The sequence below is a fragment of the Monodon monoceros genome, unplaced genomic scaffold (assembly GCF_005190385.1).
Source record: "Monodon monoceros isolate NGI ecotype Baffin Bay Population unplaced genomic scaffold, NGI_Narwhal_1 Super_Scaffold_15, whole genome shotgun sequence".
Lineage (NCBI taxonomy): Eukaryota > Metazoa > Chordata > Mammalia > Artiodactyla > Monodontidae > Monodon > Monodon monoceros.
In genome coordinates, this window is record NW_021703771.1 from 87282682 (window position 1) to 87299037 (window position 16356).

The following is a 16356-nucleotide window of genomic DNA, read 5'->3' on the forward strand; positions in this document are numbered from 1 at the left end:
TTATAAGCATATGCCTGCCTTTCCTAATCTCTGCAGAAAACTGCTTCCCCTCCCCCGGAGAGGGCTGGGGTCGTGATCTTTGCGTGAAGCAGCAGGAGGAGGTGGTACACAGGGTCCCAGGGACCCCAGGGGAGAGCAGTGCCCGGCCAGCCCCACCCGGGCTGGGCAGTGTGATTTCACGGTGGTTCAGGTCTCTCTATTGTAGGCACTGCTCCTGATTTTACCTGAAGGTTCTCTTTTACGTCCAGAAAATATTAAACACTAAACGATTCACTGAGAAAACTGAACCATAATTACGGAATGAATCATATGCAATTTAATAAAGACTTAACTCAAATATTTATGAGAAAAGCTAAAAATATGCTGGTAGCTGCTGTGTGGTTCTGATATTCAGCCAGGAGCGCGAACGGAGAAACCTCCCCGCAACTCTCGCTTCTGTGTCTCCTGGGGGAGGAACCAGGGATCCCCAGGGTGCTGACCTGTCCCCCTCACAAGTCTGGGAAGATGCTCACACGATTCTCCAGCCCTCAGCAGCAGCCGTGTGAAGTTCAGACCAAGAGGTGCCTGCCATGCAACGTACTGCATTTCTCTGTCTCGGCCCTTCTGTCTCTGCATTAAATAGCGAGCAGTTTCTCTTCATGAAAAGTCTGTTTCAGAATGATTCCTTCTATGTGCGCAGTGAGACGAGATTTTATGGTTTTCCTGGATTCTGACAGAAAGATAAATGATACTTGAAACAGCCTGGATTCTGGAAAATGCAGGGAACTACACTAGGAGCATCTTCAGGGCTAATCCCAAGCCAGGTCCTGGACAATTGGGCAAAAATGTGGCCAGAGGTGAGCTGTCTGTGACGCCTGGGTCACTGCTCACAAAGGCCACCCGCCCTCTAAAGGCGACACGGCGCCTCTGCTCGGCTCCAAAGCAGAATTCCACAGATGGGCGGCTCCCGCGACAGACAATATTCCCCCCACATCCTGGAGGCGGGATGTCCGAGACGTCCAAGACTAAGGTCCGCAGGGGTGGTTTCTGGTGGGGCCTTCCTTCCGGCTTGCAGAGGCCGCCTGCTGGCTGTGTCCTCACGTGGCCTCTCCTCTGTGTGCAGAGAGAGAGATACTTGGTGGGGGGGGTGCTCAGGGTCTCCCTTCTTCTCACAGGGACACCAGTCCTATTGGACCGGGGCCCCACCCTCATGACCTCACTTAACCTACTTACCTCCTGAAGACCCAGCTCCAAATACAGCCACGATGGGGGCGGGACTGCAACGTGTGAATTCTGGGGGCCCAGTTCAGTCCATAACAAAGGGCTAGGCGTGAGCAGGACCCCTGCTGTGGTGCGTCTCCCTGGACTTCCCTCCCCCCACCTGGGCCAAGGACTCCGTCCTTTACTGGGGTTACCCTCCTTGGGCTGTGCAGCCGACCACCCCCAGCCCCGCCCCGCCCTGCCAGCCGATCTCTGTGTGCGGAAGGCGAAGGAAGGCCCACAGAAGCGTCCTGAGTGCCGTTGCGTGGTCAGATGGGCTGCCCTCTGTCCCCACACGTGGGCGGCTGTGCTAACGAGGCTGCCTTAGGGGACGGCCTGTCCCGCCTGACTTTACACACGAGAGCCTTTCAGTGTCCAGTTCAGCTCTTCCTTCTGGCATTTTCTTCCTCGGAAACGCGAAGAGGCTCTGATATTTGAGGAACACCACCAGTATTTTGGGGAGAGGAAGAACGGATCTGTAGCCCTTTGGTAGATATAAATAAAGCCCGTGTCCGCAAATAAACCAGGCCAGTCACTGGGAGAGCCCAGACCTGCTCCAGAAGCAAATGAAATCTAAATAATTTGTCTCCACCACTTAGAAATTATGTTGGAGGGCAAAGAAGACTATTTTCTAAAATGCTCTCTCTCATGACTCAAAACTAAAACACAGTTGTTGTTCAGTCTCAGGCACTCACACAAAATCACCTCTTCGGAGGAAAAAAAAAACAAGACTAAATGGTTTCAGCCAAAAGGTTTTCAGAAAGTCATGAGTCATGCAATAGGGTTATAATGAGCGTCTGTGAGTAAACTTGAGCGCAGCGCTGCCTTCTGTCTTGTGTGCGACGTCACACGTGCGCAGAGGATAGAGATTCTGTGAAACTACTGCTCGCTCAGGGCTTGTGTTTGTCTTGGCCTGTGGCGCCTTCTGCTCCTGGCTTTGCCAGGTCCTGCCTGTTGCCTGAAGACCCAACTCCAAGTTCAGCTCCTTCAGGACGCTTCGCAGGTTCATCACCCTCGCCCAGGTCCGTTCATACCCACACACCCTCAGCGACAGGCTGGCTTTTTACCGAATCATCTTGCAGCTGCTGACGTGTTGTCTCGTAAATATTTCCTCACACGTCCACGGGCCTTCTGAGCTTTAATCAGACTCATCTCTGGGGTCCTTGTGTCTTTCCCACAGAGCTGATGACGTCGCTCTGAAGACAAGGGCTCCCGATGCCTAAACCAGCTGCAGGCGGCGCCCAGATGTGCCGCCAGCTCCCCAGGGCAGCTCCTGCGAGGTGAGAACAAGTAACAGTGGCGGCAACAACGTCCCAAGAGGGAAAACAGGGCTTTTCCAGGAGATCCCCCAGCGAGTCCAGTGGGCAGCATGATGGGACCGCGGTGGCTTCTGCAGGCGGGGCCGGGTAGGGTGATGCTGAGCGGCCGCCCAGAGAAGGGCGCTGTGGGTGTGAGCCCCCAGGCAAAGGTCAGGAGGTCCTGGGGCTTTGACGGGGGGCCGTAAAAGCCTAATACTGAACTGTGATCGGAAGCTGAGGCGGGGGCCATGCCTCCTGCCCTGACACATGCCTTGTCCTTCCACTGTGGGCTCTGTTGAGCCCGGGCCAGACCCAGCTGGCCTCTGGAGGGCAGGGAAACATAAACTCAGCAGGGAGGAGAGAGCTGAGGGGCTGCTCCCTGCCCGGGACTTTGGGGGATCACGTTTCGTCTTCACAAGCGTGCTTCGGGAGGGTGCAGCCTCCTTACTTTCCATGGGGGGAGACTGGCGTCACCTGCAGTGTCCCATCTGGAGGGCATTTGCGTGGCTGCAAACCGCTGCCCAAAGCTGCCTGCGAGGGATCAGGCCTGCCCTTCACGATGATGCCCCTGGCCCCCGCTCTGCCCTAATTCTCTGTGCTCTCCTCAGGGACCCAGGGTGGACTGAGGGAGGCGTTTGGCCGATGGAAGCAGCTCCAGGATGGTATGGTTCGGATGCACACGGTGGGCCTCCAAGTCAGATGCCTCGGCCTGCCTCTCCTCCCCGTGCTGAGAGCTGGACCCAGATACCCTCGCTCACATCTGGCCCCATTCCCGGCCCCCTAGCTGTTCCTGGCAGCCCACCAGGCGGCTCAGCAGCACCCCCTCAGAGACCTCGGTTTGGGGTTACACGGCAAGGCCCTAGCGAAGAAGAAGCACATCTTTATAATAAAAGCACAAATGGTTTTCTGGCACATGACCTCTTCCTTAGATATTTATCAGGTATGTTAAAAGTTGGCTTGAAACAACATGTGATTTACCAGGAGGCTTCCTTACAGCCGGAGGAAAGGAAGAACTCGCAGGACGGGTCTGAGATGACTTTGCCCACAGCCCACGTTGCCGGCGAGCGAGCGGCCGAGCTCACTCTCACACGTGCCCACGTCCGGTTTCATGTATCCTCCCGTGACGTCTGTGCAGCTTTGGAAGATGCCGGGGTCTGGTCCCTGCAATCTGCGTGGACTGCGGGCCCCGGGCCTGTCTCCAGTGTTGGGAAGCACACTTGGCTGGAAGGATGGAGGGCAGGGCTTTCTCCACGTGGAGAAGCTGAGCTGGCCAGGAGGACGTCAAGTGTCCTTAAGAGAAAGAAATCAACAGAAAGAAAAATTAAATGCCCATGTGAGTAAAACATGCTAACATATAGTCGCACCATCTGGGTAGATTCTCCATCTCCTCTCCTCTTGCCCCGCCCACCCCAGTGTACCTTTAGAGGAAGAGACGTGAGGCCTCTGCTGCGGATTCATTCAACGCTGCCTTTGGAAAAGTTCTATGAAAACGTGGGGACTGGGTGTTGCCAAAGACACTCAGCAAATTTTCCTTGGAACCATGTTAGAATTTCAGGAAGCAGGAGGCACCGTGGCTGGTGCAGAAACGGTAGCCTGAGAGTGTTCTGCTACCCTGGTGCACACGTGGAGCAGGCTACGGTGTGGACAGCAGGTCTGGCGGGCCGAGGGCCAGCGCTCCATGGCTCCACCCCCGAGCTCAGCTCTGTGGACTCAGGGAGCCCCGGTGTACAATGAGCTCTCATGAATCCTGTCTTTCTCCTCCTAAATCCCCCTCCATCTCGCAAAGCAAACTTTCTTTAAGATATGTCAAAAGCTGTACACGTTCCAGGTGGGCCAAAGAAGAGGCAGAATTGGCATAAAACGAGCCACAAATTTTCATTTGTTGATGAAAGGCAAGATTATGCACCTGGCCCTTGCCGTGCAGCTGAGCCAGTGAAGAGCTGGTTTTCTCCGGCCTTTCCTAAATACATTTGCTGTGCTGGGCTTGAACAGAAACGCTATTCACATCTGGCTGAGCAGACCTCATTTCCACTTTCTCTGGATGTGCTCTGAGCCTGGGCTGCAGGCGATCCGGTCCCAGGGAGCCCTTGCCGACTCCGACCAGATTGCTAACGTTTTAGAGGGAATAAACATCTTCTAAAGTCTTCTGTCGCCTACAGCCAAGACGTGCCCGGGAGCCTTCCGAGAGGATGTGAGAGGAAGGAAAGGCATCCACATGGAGGAGAGACCAGAGGAAGAGCCGAGCAGCTGCAGGAAGCATCAGGCTCAGGTCCCAGGGAAGGTGACATTCATTGCCGGGGGCTTACCCTGAGCTCAGCTGTAGCCCCACTTGGAAGCTGCCCAGGGATGTTTGATGTAGCTCGGGGACCAGGTGAAAGTGCCCCGCCTCTGCGTTCAAGGACCAGCTCACAAGATTCCTGAAATTTAACCCTGAGCTCTGCAAGCTGGTGGGCTCCTTGGCAACCAAGTCATGAATGTGCTCCCCTTTAGAGGCAGAGGAGATGCAGCAGGAGCTCAGGGGTGACCTTGCAGGCACCTGGCATTTGTATTCCAGTGTATCTGCAAGGCTGATGCTCTAAAGAGAAAAAAGTGGGAAAAAACTGGTCAGACTGACACAAATTCTGTGGTACGGCAGAGAGAATGAGTTTTGCCTGCATTTTCTCCCCTTTACAACAAACTCCCAATGTCCGGGGAAAACACTGGGGCTGTGATGCAATCCGACAGTCACAGGACAAGGAAGAGTCAGACGCCTCCTTGGTTCTAAGAACTGGGCTGTCTTAGTCATTTTAGGCTGATAAAACAAAAATAACCATAGACAGGGGGCTTAAACAACAGACATTTATTTCTCGCAGTTCCGGAGAGTGGAAGTCCAAGATGAAGGTGCCAGCAGGTTCCATGTCTGGTGCAGCCTCCCTGCCTCCTGGGTCCCGGACAGCTGTTCTCTTGCAGTGTCCTCGCATGAAGGAAGGGGTGAGGAGGCTCTTATAAGGGCACTAATCTCATTCATGGGGGCCCCACCCTCCTGACCTCATCACCCCCCAGAGGCCCCACCTCCTGACACCATCACCTTGGGGGTTGGGGTTCAACGTGTGAATTCTGGAGGGACTCAGACATTCAGTCCATAACGAGGCTGATGTGATATTCACGGTGGTACATTTCTCATGAGGCCTTTGGGGAAATGAATCCTTGGAGTAACATGGTGTGCTTGGCTTCATAATTTAAGATGAACAGTGACGACCTGGAGTGAAGTCCCTCCCAACCCCACAGCCTCCAGCCCACATTGGGGGTCAGAGGGACCCTCCCCTCCTGTGACAGGAGGGACACAAAAGCCCATGAGACCCCAAGGCAATAGGATTCCAAACAGAAAAAGACAGGGAAGGGCCAGCATCCTTAAAGTCTTAAAAGTGCAGGGCCTGGGAGGAGAGAGGGGGCAAGTAGGCAAGTCAGAGGGTCCAGTGAGAGGGTGTGAGGCTGCAGACTCTGGGACCCGCCCCTCCAAGTGACACAGGTGATTCAGTGCATGAGGGCCCGGCCCCCAGGCTACCTGCACTTCCTCATGTCCCCAGCGAGACTTCATGAGACCTCGGGAATGCATTTGTAAGGACTGCAGGGCTCCAGGGTGAGCAAAGAGCGGAGGCCGCCAGCACAGGGCGTGGACTCTCCACGGTGACCTTGTGGTCATGGGCATCTGTTCACCTGCACCGTGGGTTCCCCGAGCATCCTGTTCCCAGAGGGGCCCAGAGGCTCTGCATTACTGGACTTGAGCCACATTGGGTGTGTGTAACTTCAGCACGAGAGTCAGATCTGTTCATGCACACCAGGCCCACGCGTCTCCCTCTGCCTGGAACGTCCTTCCTCACTTTATCCACCAGGAAACTCCTGCTCATCCTGATGTATTCGCTCGGTGTCACCTCAGGCCACGTTCACCCCGCACCCGCAAGGGCTTGGATGCCCTCTTATAAGCACACACACAAACGTACAGGGTGTCGACTCCCGTACACCAGCCGGACATCTTCCGTCCTGGACATCTTCTGTCCTGGAATTCCCTAAAACTCGGAGGCTGAGGTTGTATGTCTTTGCTAATGATCCACTTCTACTTTACTAATCCATCTTACAAACACTTTTTGAGTGTCTGCAGCATGTGGTTCCAAGAGCTGGGACCATCAGGGGCCCGCACAGGCAAAACCCCCTCCCAGCCCAGAGCTGACCTCCCTGTGCGTCCGCTGGGCCCCCCGGAGTGGGCGGGGCTTCTCAGGGGGCGTTCTGCACTGCAGTCCCCATGGGGATGCTTGTTCCAGACGAAGATGTCTTGCTCAGCCCAGATCGACTGAATCGGAGCCAACTCTGTGGATGGTTCCCAGGGCCCTGGAACGCTGGCCAGCCGTCCAGATGGACTGGACACAGGCTGAAAGCTGGGAGCCGCTCCACTATGGGCTCAGAGAAAGGAAGGATACTAAGGAAGATGCATTTTCACAAAATACCTTCTCCCAGAGGTGGGACAGCATCACAGGTGTAGCTGAGGACCGGAGGAGCAGACCGCTGTGTGTGGGGCTGTGGCAGGTGCCCAGGGGCAAGCAAGCCAAGAAAGCAACCGGCTTGAGTCCCAGAGTCTCCAGCCACATGAGACCCTCGAGAGGAGCGACCACGGATTGCTCCCCCAAATCTGATACACAATTAGCTTATTTTTTGGTTTTGAATGGGTAATATACATGCATAGTACAAATATTAAAGAGGCCCAGTGGAAATGACACCTTTATTCTTTAAGCCAATGATTTCTGGGGTTTCTGGTTACTAAGCAACCCACCCCACCCTAACTAGGACTTCCCTTAACTAAAGCTCCTCTTTCCTCTGAGAGCATCCCCAAGATACACAGAGTGAACCAAGCCGTTTCCAGGACAACGTGTACTGGATGCTGCCATCTGCTGAAAAGTATGGCGAGTGTTTGGGGGGAAACTGACCCACTGGGAGACGGGGCAGAGGGAGAACAATGTGATCTGTCGCTGAGGACTGACACTCATGCAAAACACTGGGACTTTGGATTTTGTACCATGCAATCTACAAAACACCAGAGCTGAAATGAGAAAATAATGAAATGTAAAAAAGGACAGAGGCACAATGGTAAACAGTGAGAATCAGCCTCCGCCATTCCTTTAACTCCCTAGAGATGCAGTACTGTGCATGGTGCCCCCAGGCCTCCCTCCATGCGGTGCACCCCAGGGTGGGCCTCCAACCTGGGCCTCAGCTGATGGAGAGGGAACCGACTCAGAGGAAGGAGCACCAGGCGGGGGACACAGTCTGTGCGGTGGGACAGACAGAGGATCTGGCGGACAGGACAGTTCAAGTTCCCTACAGCGGCTGGACATAGGGTGTGGCGTGGGACACCAGCCGGTGACCTTAAAGTGAAAAAAGGCAGGGGAAATACAGGGGGGAGTGAGCTTTATTCGTGGGGCCTGGAGAGGGTCCGGGAGGAGGCGGCTGGTGCTGAGCTGACTCTGTGTCTTTAGGGCATCAGGCGTCAGCAGTCTTTCAAAGTTTCTGGAGGCAGGAATCTCAGATTCGATCCTGTGCCCTGCAGAGCCAGGGAGGGAGACTGGGGGCAGGTGAACTGTCACATCTCCCCTCCACCTCAATCGGTTTTCCAGCGTGTCCACTGTCTGCCCCTCCCAGCGACGGTGACTGGCCACCCTCATCCTCCCCGTGCGCACTGCCTGCACTCTGTCACTGTCTTTATCTTTTATCCCTCTTGATGGTGTCCTGTTATCTCGGCTGGTTTTAACTGGCGTTTCCCTGCTGGCGGATGGCACAGGACATCTTTCCATGTGCTGATTTGCACGGGTCTATCATATCCTCTTGGGTGAGACATCAGCTCATGGCTTTTGCTTATCTCTTCACTGGATTTTTCAAACGGTTCTTTTGACAGTTCTTTGCATATTCTGGTTACAAGTCTTTTCCTTTGTTGGATATGTGATTTGTAAATATTTTGGGGGGGTCGAGTTAACTCTTTTGCTCCATGATGAATTACCACCAGTGCGACATCCTATTCGTTATACATTTCAACAAACATTCACAGACTAAACAAAATTTCAGTTGATAAATGGACATGAGTGATCGAAGGTCTGTACGAATCGCACACGTACAACATGTGGCTGGCTGAAATTGTCTATCACGTAGCGTGTAGATGTGAAAAACCTCGTGCTGGTTGTTGAACAACTCTTTCAGACAAGACTTGGCTCCCCAGATTTTGGAGTAAACATGGCGCTTTCAGACAAGACTTGGCTCCCCAGATTTTGGAGTAAACATGACGCTTTCAGACAAGACACAGAGATTGCACTGGGACCAGAAACCCAAACCCTGAAGGGAAATGTGAATGAAAGGGCAGTGGTAAATTATGAGCATACACATAGCGTTCAAAGTGTGATGAACTTGTACACAACCAAGATCCAGAGAAAGACACCCTCCCAGCCCCCAGCAGCCCTGCCCCGGGTAGGGACAGCATTGCCAAGTCTCTGGCCAGCACTGCCATGTGCTTCTCTAAATACGACCTTATGCCACGCGGCTTAGTTTCATGGCCTTCACTTTTTTTTTTTTTCTTTTTTTTTTGCGGTACGCGGGCCTCTCACTGCTGTGGCCTCTCCCGTTGCGGAGCACAGGCTCCGGACCCGCAGGCTCAGCGGCCATGGCTCACGGGCCCAGCCGCTCCGCGGCATGTGGGATCCTCCCGGACCGGGGCACGAACCCGCGTCCCCTGCATCGGCAGGCGGACTCTCAACCACTGCGCCACCAGGGAAGCCCGGCCTTCACTTTTATACACTTAAAACAATGTATGTTAGTGCTTACATTGACCGTTCTTTGCTACCACAGCCAAACCTACTTACGAGTTATAAAATAACGCAGAGCGGGTGCTACCATCAATAATGAGCTAGTCGAAACTTCAATTCTCTTTTTCACCTGGTCAAGGCTTTCATTGCCGGTACCTCTGACGGGACCCATAGGGATCCTCCCTTGATGAAATCCTTTTATTCCCTGTCCTCCCTGTCGACCCTATTAAGAAGCAGGAAACATCAAAACGAGGAGAAAGCAAAGGATGCAGACAATTCATGGAGTGAGCTGTCCGCTCTGACTTCTAAGGACTGGATTGTCTTATCTGCTCTAGCTTTCCTTTGGAGGCGGGATCTCCCTTGGGGCAAGGGCCTCATGCAGTGCCAAAAACACAGTGGTCCTTTTATTGTGTTTGTTTACGATGCTGTTAATAAAACTCTGTTCTGTCAGAGACCGCTTCCTAAAGAATCACTTTCACTATGTACCAGTTCTACAATTTTATTGCTGATGTCACTTCCACCTCAAGAACATACAGTGACTGGGATGGTGAATTTTACGGGTCCAGTTGGCTGGGCCATGGAGCCCAGGGCTTTTGGGCGAACAGCAATCTAGATGTTGTTGTGAAGCTACTTCTAGATGAGATTAACATTTAAATCAGTCGACTTTGAATAAAGCAGAGGACCTGCCATAACGTGGGTGGGCCACGTCCAAGCAGTTGAAGACACTAAGAGAAAAGACTGAGGTCCCCAAGGAGGAAGGAATTCTTCTCCAGACTGAGCTGCAGCATTTGCTCTTCCTGGGTCTCTGCCTGCTGGTCTGCCCTGCAGAGTTCAGATGTGCCAACGCCCACGATCATGTCAGCCAATTCCTTCAAATCAGTCCATCTCTCTCTCTCTCTCCCCATATATATATATATATATATATGAGCGTATGTATATGTTCCGTGTCTCTGGAGAATCCCAATTAACACAGGCAGGCAGACCTCAGAGATAGGACAGGTTCAGTTCCAGACCACTGCGTTAAAGCCAACATCACGATAAAGCAGGTCACAAGAACTTTTTGGTTTCCCAGGTCATATAGAAGTTATGTTTACACTATACTGTAGTCTACTACGTGTACAATAGCATTATGTATAAAGAACAATTTTTATACCTCAATATAAAAATACTTTATTGCTAAAAAAGGCTAACCGTCGTGTGAGCCTTCAGAGTCGGCATCTCTGTGCTGCGGGAGGGTCTGGCCTCGATGTTGAGGCTGCTGCCTGGTCAGGGTCGTGGTTGCCCAAGGCTGGGGCAGCCGCGGCAAGTTCGTAAAGTAGGACAAGAGTGGAGTTTGCTGCACAGATTGACCCTCCCTTTCTAGAACACTTGGGGGGCACTGTAGGGTTGTTACTGGGTCTAATTTCAATATAGTCAAGTCTCAGGGAACAGGGAGGCCCGGGGAGAGGGAGAGACGGGGGAACGGCTGGTCCCTGGAGCGGTCAGAACACACACAACGTTATCGATTATGTTCACCATCTTATATGGGTGCGGTGCATGGCGCCCCGAAGCGATTACAGCAGGAACATCAAGTACCACTGACCACGGATCACTGTAACAAATATGACAATGAAAGTGTTTGAAATAGTGCGGGAATTACCAAAATGTGACACAGAGATACCAAGTTAGCAAATGTGTTTGGAAAAATGGCCCCGATAGACTTGCTTGAGGCAGGGTTGCCACAAACCTCCAATTTGTAAAAAAGCAGTATCTGCGAAGCACCATAAGTAAGCACGATAAAACGAGGTCTGCCCGCACAGTGACTCTCTACTGGCTGCTACAAAAATACAGAATTTTTTTCCTGAGATATAAGGCTCACCACAGTTGGGTCTGACCTTGGACAAGGAACTTGATTTACCGCTAGCCTTGCATGAATTCTTCTATCTGGTCATGGAACCACGATCAGCTCATACTTTCATGAACAGATTTCCTGCTGATGGGAATACCTCTTTTTTTATCTAAAAACTAAAAATAGAGCTACCATATGATCCAGCAATCCCACTCCTGGACATATATCCCGAAAAGACAAAATCTCTAATTCAAAAAGATACATGCACCCCAGTGTTCATAGCAGCACTATTCACAACAGCCAAGACGTGGAAGCGACCTAAGTGTCCATCGACAGATGAGTGGATAAAGAAGATGTGGTGCAAATATACACTGGAATATTACTCAGCCATAAGAAAAGAATGAAATAATGCCATTTGCAGCAACATGGATGGACCTAGAGATTATCATACTAAGTGAAGTAAGTCAAAGACAAATAACCCATGCTATCACTTATATGCAGAATCTAAAAAAATGATACAAATGGTTTATTTACAAAACAGAATTAGACTCACAGACACAGAAAACAAACTTACAGTTACCCGAGGGGAACGTGTGGGGTGGGATAAATTGGGGTCTGGGATTAACAGACACACACAAACTACATATAAAATAGATACACATCAAGGACCTACTGTACAGCACAGGGAACTATATTCACTATCTTGTAATAACCTATAATGGAAAAGAATCTGAAAAAGAATGTGTGTGTGTGTGTGTGTGTGTGTGCATGTGTGTGTATATATATATATATATATATATATATAAAACTGAATCACTTTGCTGTACACCTGAAACTAACACAACATTGTAAATCAACTATACTTCAATAAAAAATAAAGTAAAAAAAAAATCCTCTGCACCCTTTAAAGTTAGTTCAAGTTCCATGCGCTCTGTGACTGTATCTAACTTAATCCACAATGGTACCTACCTTCCATTCCTCCCTTTTTTAAAAAAAATAATAAATTTATTTATTTTATTTATTTATTTTTGGCTGTGCTGGGTCTTCGTTGCTGCACACGGGCTTTGTCTAGTTGTGGTGCGCCGGGGCTACTCTTTGTTGCGGGGCGCAGGCTTCTCACTGCGGTGGCTTCTCTTGTTGCAGAGCATGGGCTCTAGGCGTGCGGGCTTCAGTAGTTGTGGCTCACGGGCTCTAGAGCGCAGGATCAGTAGTTGTGGCACACGGGCTCAGTATTTGTGGCTCACAGGCTTAGTTGCTCCGCTGCATGCGGGATCTTCCCGGACCAGGGCTCGAACCCGTGTCCCCTTCAATGACAGGTGGATTCTTAACCACTGCGCCACCAGGGAAGCCCCAGTCCTCCCTTTATAATTCAATAATCACTCCCAGAGAAACCTCGTGTGTGCCTGGTGGGGACATGAAGACACAGTGTCTATCATGGCCTCCCAGCATAGAAGAAGGCTTGTGCTATAACGAGGTGGGATGGAGTGGCAGGGGGCAGGGGACAAAAAGATGAGCTGCTGGGGGGCAGGAGGGGTGTGAGGGGCTGGCCTTCGACCCAGGCCTGGAGAAGCAGGGGACCAGCTGGGAAGCAGAACAGCAGATGTGTTAGTCAGAGACATTCTGGGGAAATCCAGCTGGCTGTCAAGTTCGATGAGTGCCTAGACAGCTCGGAAACACGCAAAGGACCTGATCTTCCATCTGGTCAGCCAAAGACCCTTCTCCCAGGGACACGGATGCCTGAGGAGCTCAGCCCAGGTTGACAGTGAGGCCAGGCAGGCCACAAGAAGAACTGTCCCTTTGAGCAGGGATGCAGACAAGAAATGAGGGCCAGAAGCGGAACCCTGGAGGGACACGTAAATTCCAGACGGACGCCCGACTGCAGGTGGGATTGTATCTGTGACCGTGCATCACTTGCGCCGGCAGCTCCGAGCTGAAGGAACGCCGAGCGCTCCGGACGCCTGTGTGCTGAGCCCACGAGCAGGGGCCAGATGTAGTGTGGGCACAGCTGTCCCTGTCACAGCCAGCACCCAGCAGAGCAGTCACTGGTCCTGTGCAAGGCTTAACAACCTGGGGAGCAGCCGCGCCCTGCCAGCCATCACGAGCTGGGACCCCTATTCTCTCCTTTCCTTTCCTCTCCCTGCGGGAGACCAACTGACCAATCATTTTATCCTCACAGTGTCTCAGTCAGTCTCTGTTTCTAACCAGGTGCTTTTTATCCTGCCCCCTATTCTGTGGAAAGTTATTTAAAATCCTTTTCCCCCCCCCGACACTTGTGACCAGCAAGGTTGCCCTCTCATTTCCTTGTCTGAATCCTGTGCAGTGGGCGTCCTTGGCAAGGGATCCCGTGGGGTGGGGACAGCCCTGGTTAGGGACAGAGGCAATGACACTCTGGGACTACCCAGCATGCTGGACATGTGACATTCTCAGAGCAACCTGGTGGAGACAAAAGTGTGTGTGTGTGTGTGTATGTGTGTGTGCATGCGGGCAAGCGAACATGTTTGTGCCCTTTTGTGTGTGTTTGTGTTCGTGCAGGCATGTGTGCATGTTTGTTCACTTTTGTGTGTCTATGTGTGTGTGTGCGCTTGCAAGCATGCGTGAATGTTTGTGCACTTCTGTGTGTCTATATGTGTGTATGTGAGTGTGCATACAGGCATGTGTGCATGTTTGTGTGTCTATATGTGTGTGCGCATGTGTATGCGTGTGCGTGTGTAACTCTCTTATCTCTCGTTACCCTTGCATGGCTGGGCAGCCCGAGGCCAGCCTGACTGGTGCTTCCCTGTATAAAATCTCCTTTTCCTTATGGCTGTCTGAAGGGCTGTGTCCTTGTTTGTCTGCTCTGCTGGCTCCTGGGAATAGGCCTGAATTTTCAGACTATTTTCCTTCATTTTTCGAGCCCGTGGAGGTCCTTTCAACCTCAGAACGTGTTTGGGGGTTCCCAGGAGAGTGTGCAGAGCGCCTGTCCTGTTAGCAGTTTGGAGGGGTCCCTTTTGTCCACTCTGTTTCCTGGGAAGGATGCTCAGCACCAAGCGCTGGGGGAGCGGGGGAGCGAGCCACTCTCTCTGCAGCTGGGCATTTGTTTCCATTTCCTTACTTAAATTTTAAATGTATTTAAAATTAAATTTTATTTAAATGACAGAATCACTGCTTTCCTCAGCAACCCCATCCCAAGATCCTGGTTTCTAAGGAAGCTTTGAAGATCCCAGCATCCCCCGCTTCTCCTTCCTGCCCACCCACTGCCCACAGTGTGGCCCCGAGGGCACCCCTCCACCCCACACTCCCCTCAACAGGGCGGGGCGGGGCACAGCTGGAGGGAAACCAGGAAGGAGGTTACCTCTGCTGCTACTTTTACAGAAGTATCTTTGGTGGCGACAATCTTCTTGTGCCTCTGACTGTGAAGGACCTAGTTTTGTGTCTGTAAATACATTAGCAAGCAAGTCAGACTTGGGTAGATCAATTCATGCCGCTTGGGCAGCAGGATGCCTGCTGTGACTGCACTGGAGGGACGCTGGGCAAGGAGTGCAGCAGTTACAGGAGGAGGCGCTGGGGTCAGCCTGCCCGCTGGGGCGCCCTGCAGAGGCTGGGGCTCACTCCTGAGGGCTGAGGAGGCTGGAAGTGGGGGCCCTCCATCCTGCTTCCTTCTCCGACTTGGTCTGGGGGTTGGGGAAGCAGGAGCATCCTTTCAGCTCCTGGCCTCAGAGTGCCTGCCTTTCCGCAAATCTTGGTGGGCTGAGGTTCCTGGGAAGCCTCTTTCCTGGAGGAACCCCACAGAATGTGCTCTCTGGTTGCTGTGGTGAAGGCGGGGGGGCTCTCTATCGCGACTACCCCAGATTCCCACCCAGTGGGGGACAGAGGAAGGAGGTTTGCCTCCCTAGCCAGCTCACCTCCTGGCCCCGGGATGGAGGGGACAGCGTTTGCTCTCAGGACCAGTTAGGAAGTCCAGGTGGGTCCTGCCCTCAGCTCCCCGACTGCCATCCCCCGACCCACCTCCTGGGGGCCAGGCAAGGCCTCTGTGCCCGGGCCGTGGGGCAAGAGCAGAGGTGGCCAGCCTTCGCCGTGTGACCCTGCCCGCCATCCCCTGCTGTGGGCAGTGTCAGGCACACAGCAGTCCCCAAGCCCTGGTCCTGCTGCCTTGAGGAGGAATAGTTTCGCTCTTCTGCAGGAGAGGATGGGCTTCTTGGGCCTGTCAGTTTTCAGCTAGGCCCAGAGCTTTCTCTGCAGACTCCAGCCTCCCGAAGGTCCCCTGGCCTTTCCCTCTGCCATCAGTCAGGTCATTTCCACATGGGCATTTGCCTTCCCACTTTTGCAATCTTCCCCCACGTCGCCTCCCTTTCTGCTCTCTTTTCCCTTGTAAATTTGTGGCTTCAGAAACTCTACTGCCCTCTCTTTGGAGGGATTTCTGTAGAGAGCAAGGAAGTCCCGACCACGGTCGCTGAATGAACTTGGGATGCTCTTTTGTTGGTTTCTTTCTTTTCTCTTTGCTCTAATGGGTATGTATTTCTCTGATTTTGACCTGAATATAAAACAAACCCATCATTAGCTATCGCCATTGTTCCAACAGCAGAGAGCAGACACCCAATTTTATACATTTGGGCATCTCTGATGGGGATGGATCCTAAACCATTTGTAAGACTGTGTTGTGTCATGACTTAATTGGAAACATTTTTTCCTTTCATAGTGGTAGAAAAAATAACAGCATGCTTCCTATTGACTGAGTTTTCTATGTTCCAATATTTTATAGGTGGAAAATAAATTAGGAATGTAAAAAAATACTGAAGAGTTATAAAATAACCTGATAAATTCTTAAAATGACAAAACAATTCTACAAATAAATAAAGGACTAGAAACAGCCCCTGATGATCCCCATCAGCAACACTAAATAATAAACAAAAAAATAAAATTTGAGGACATTCTTTTTTGGCTAACTCTTTTCAGGCATACTTTCATGCTGACCAGCATTCCAAATGATGTTCTACAAAAGCTCAAGCACTTACAAACTCTCCCTTAATTAAACATGAAGTGGATGGTTAAGAGATTGTAATATTAGTTGCATTGTCTGATTAAAGCAGATTTCTTTAGTATCCTTGAACATCCTTCTAGATAACAGATTCAGTCTGAATAGTCAAGATTCTCTCCTAGTGAACCAAGATGTGTTTCCATGGAAATAGTTTCATGG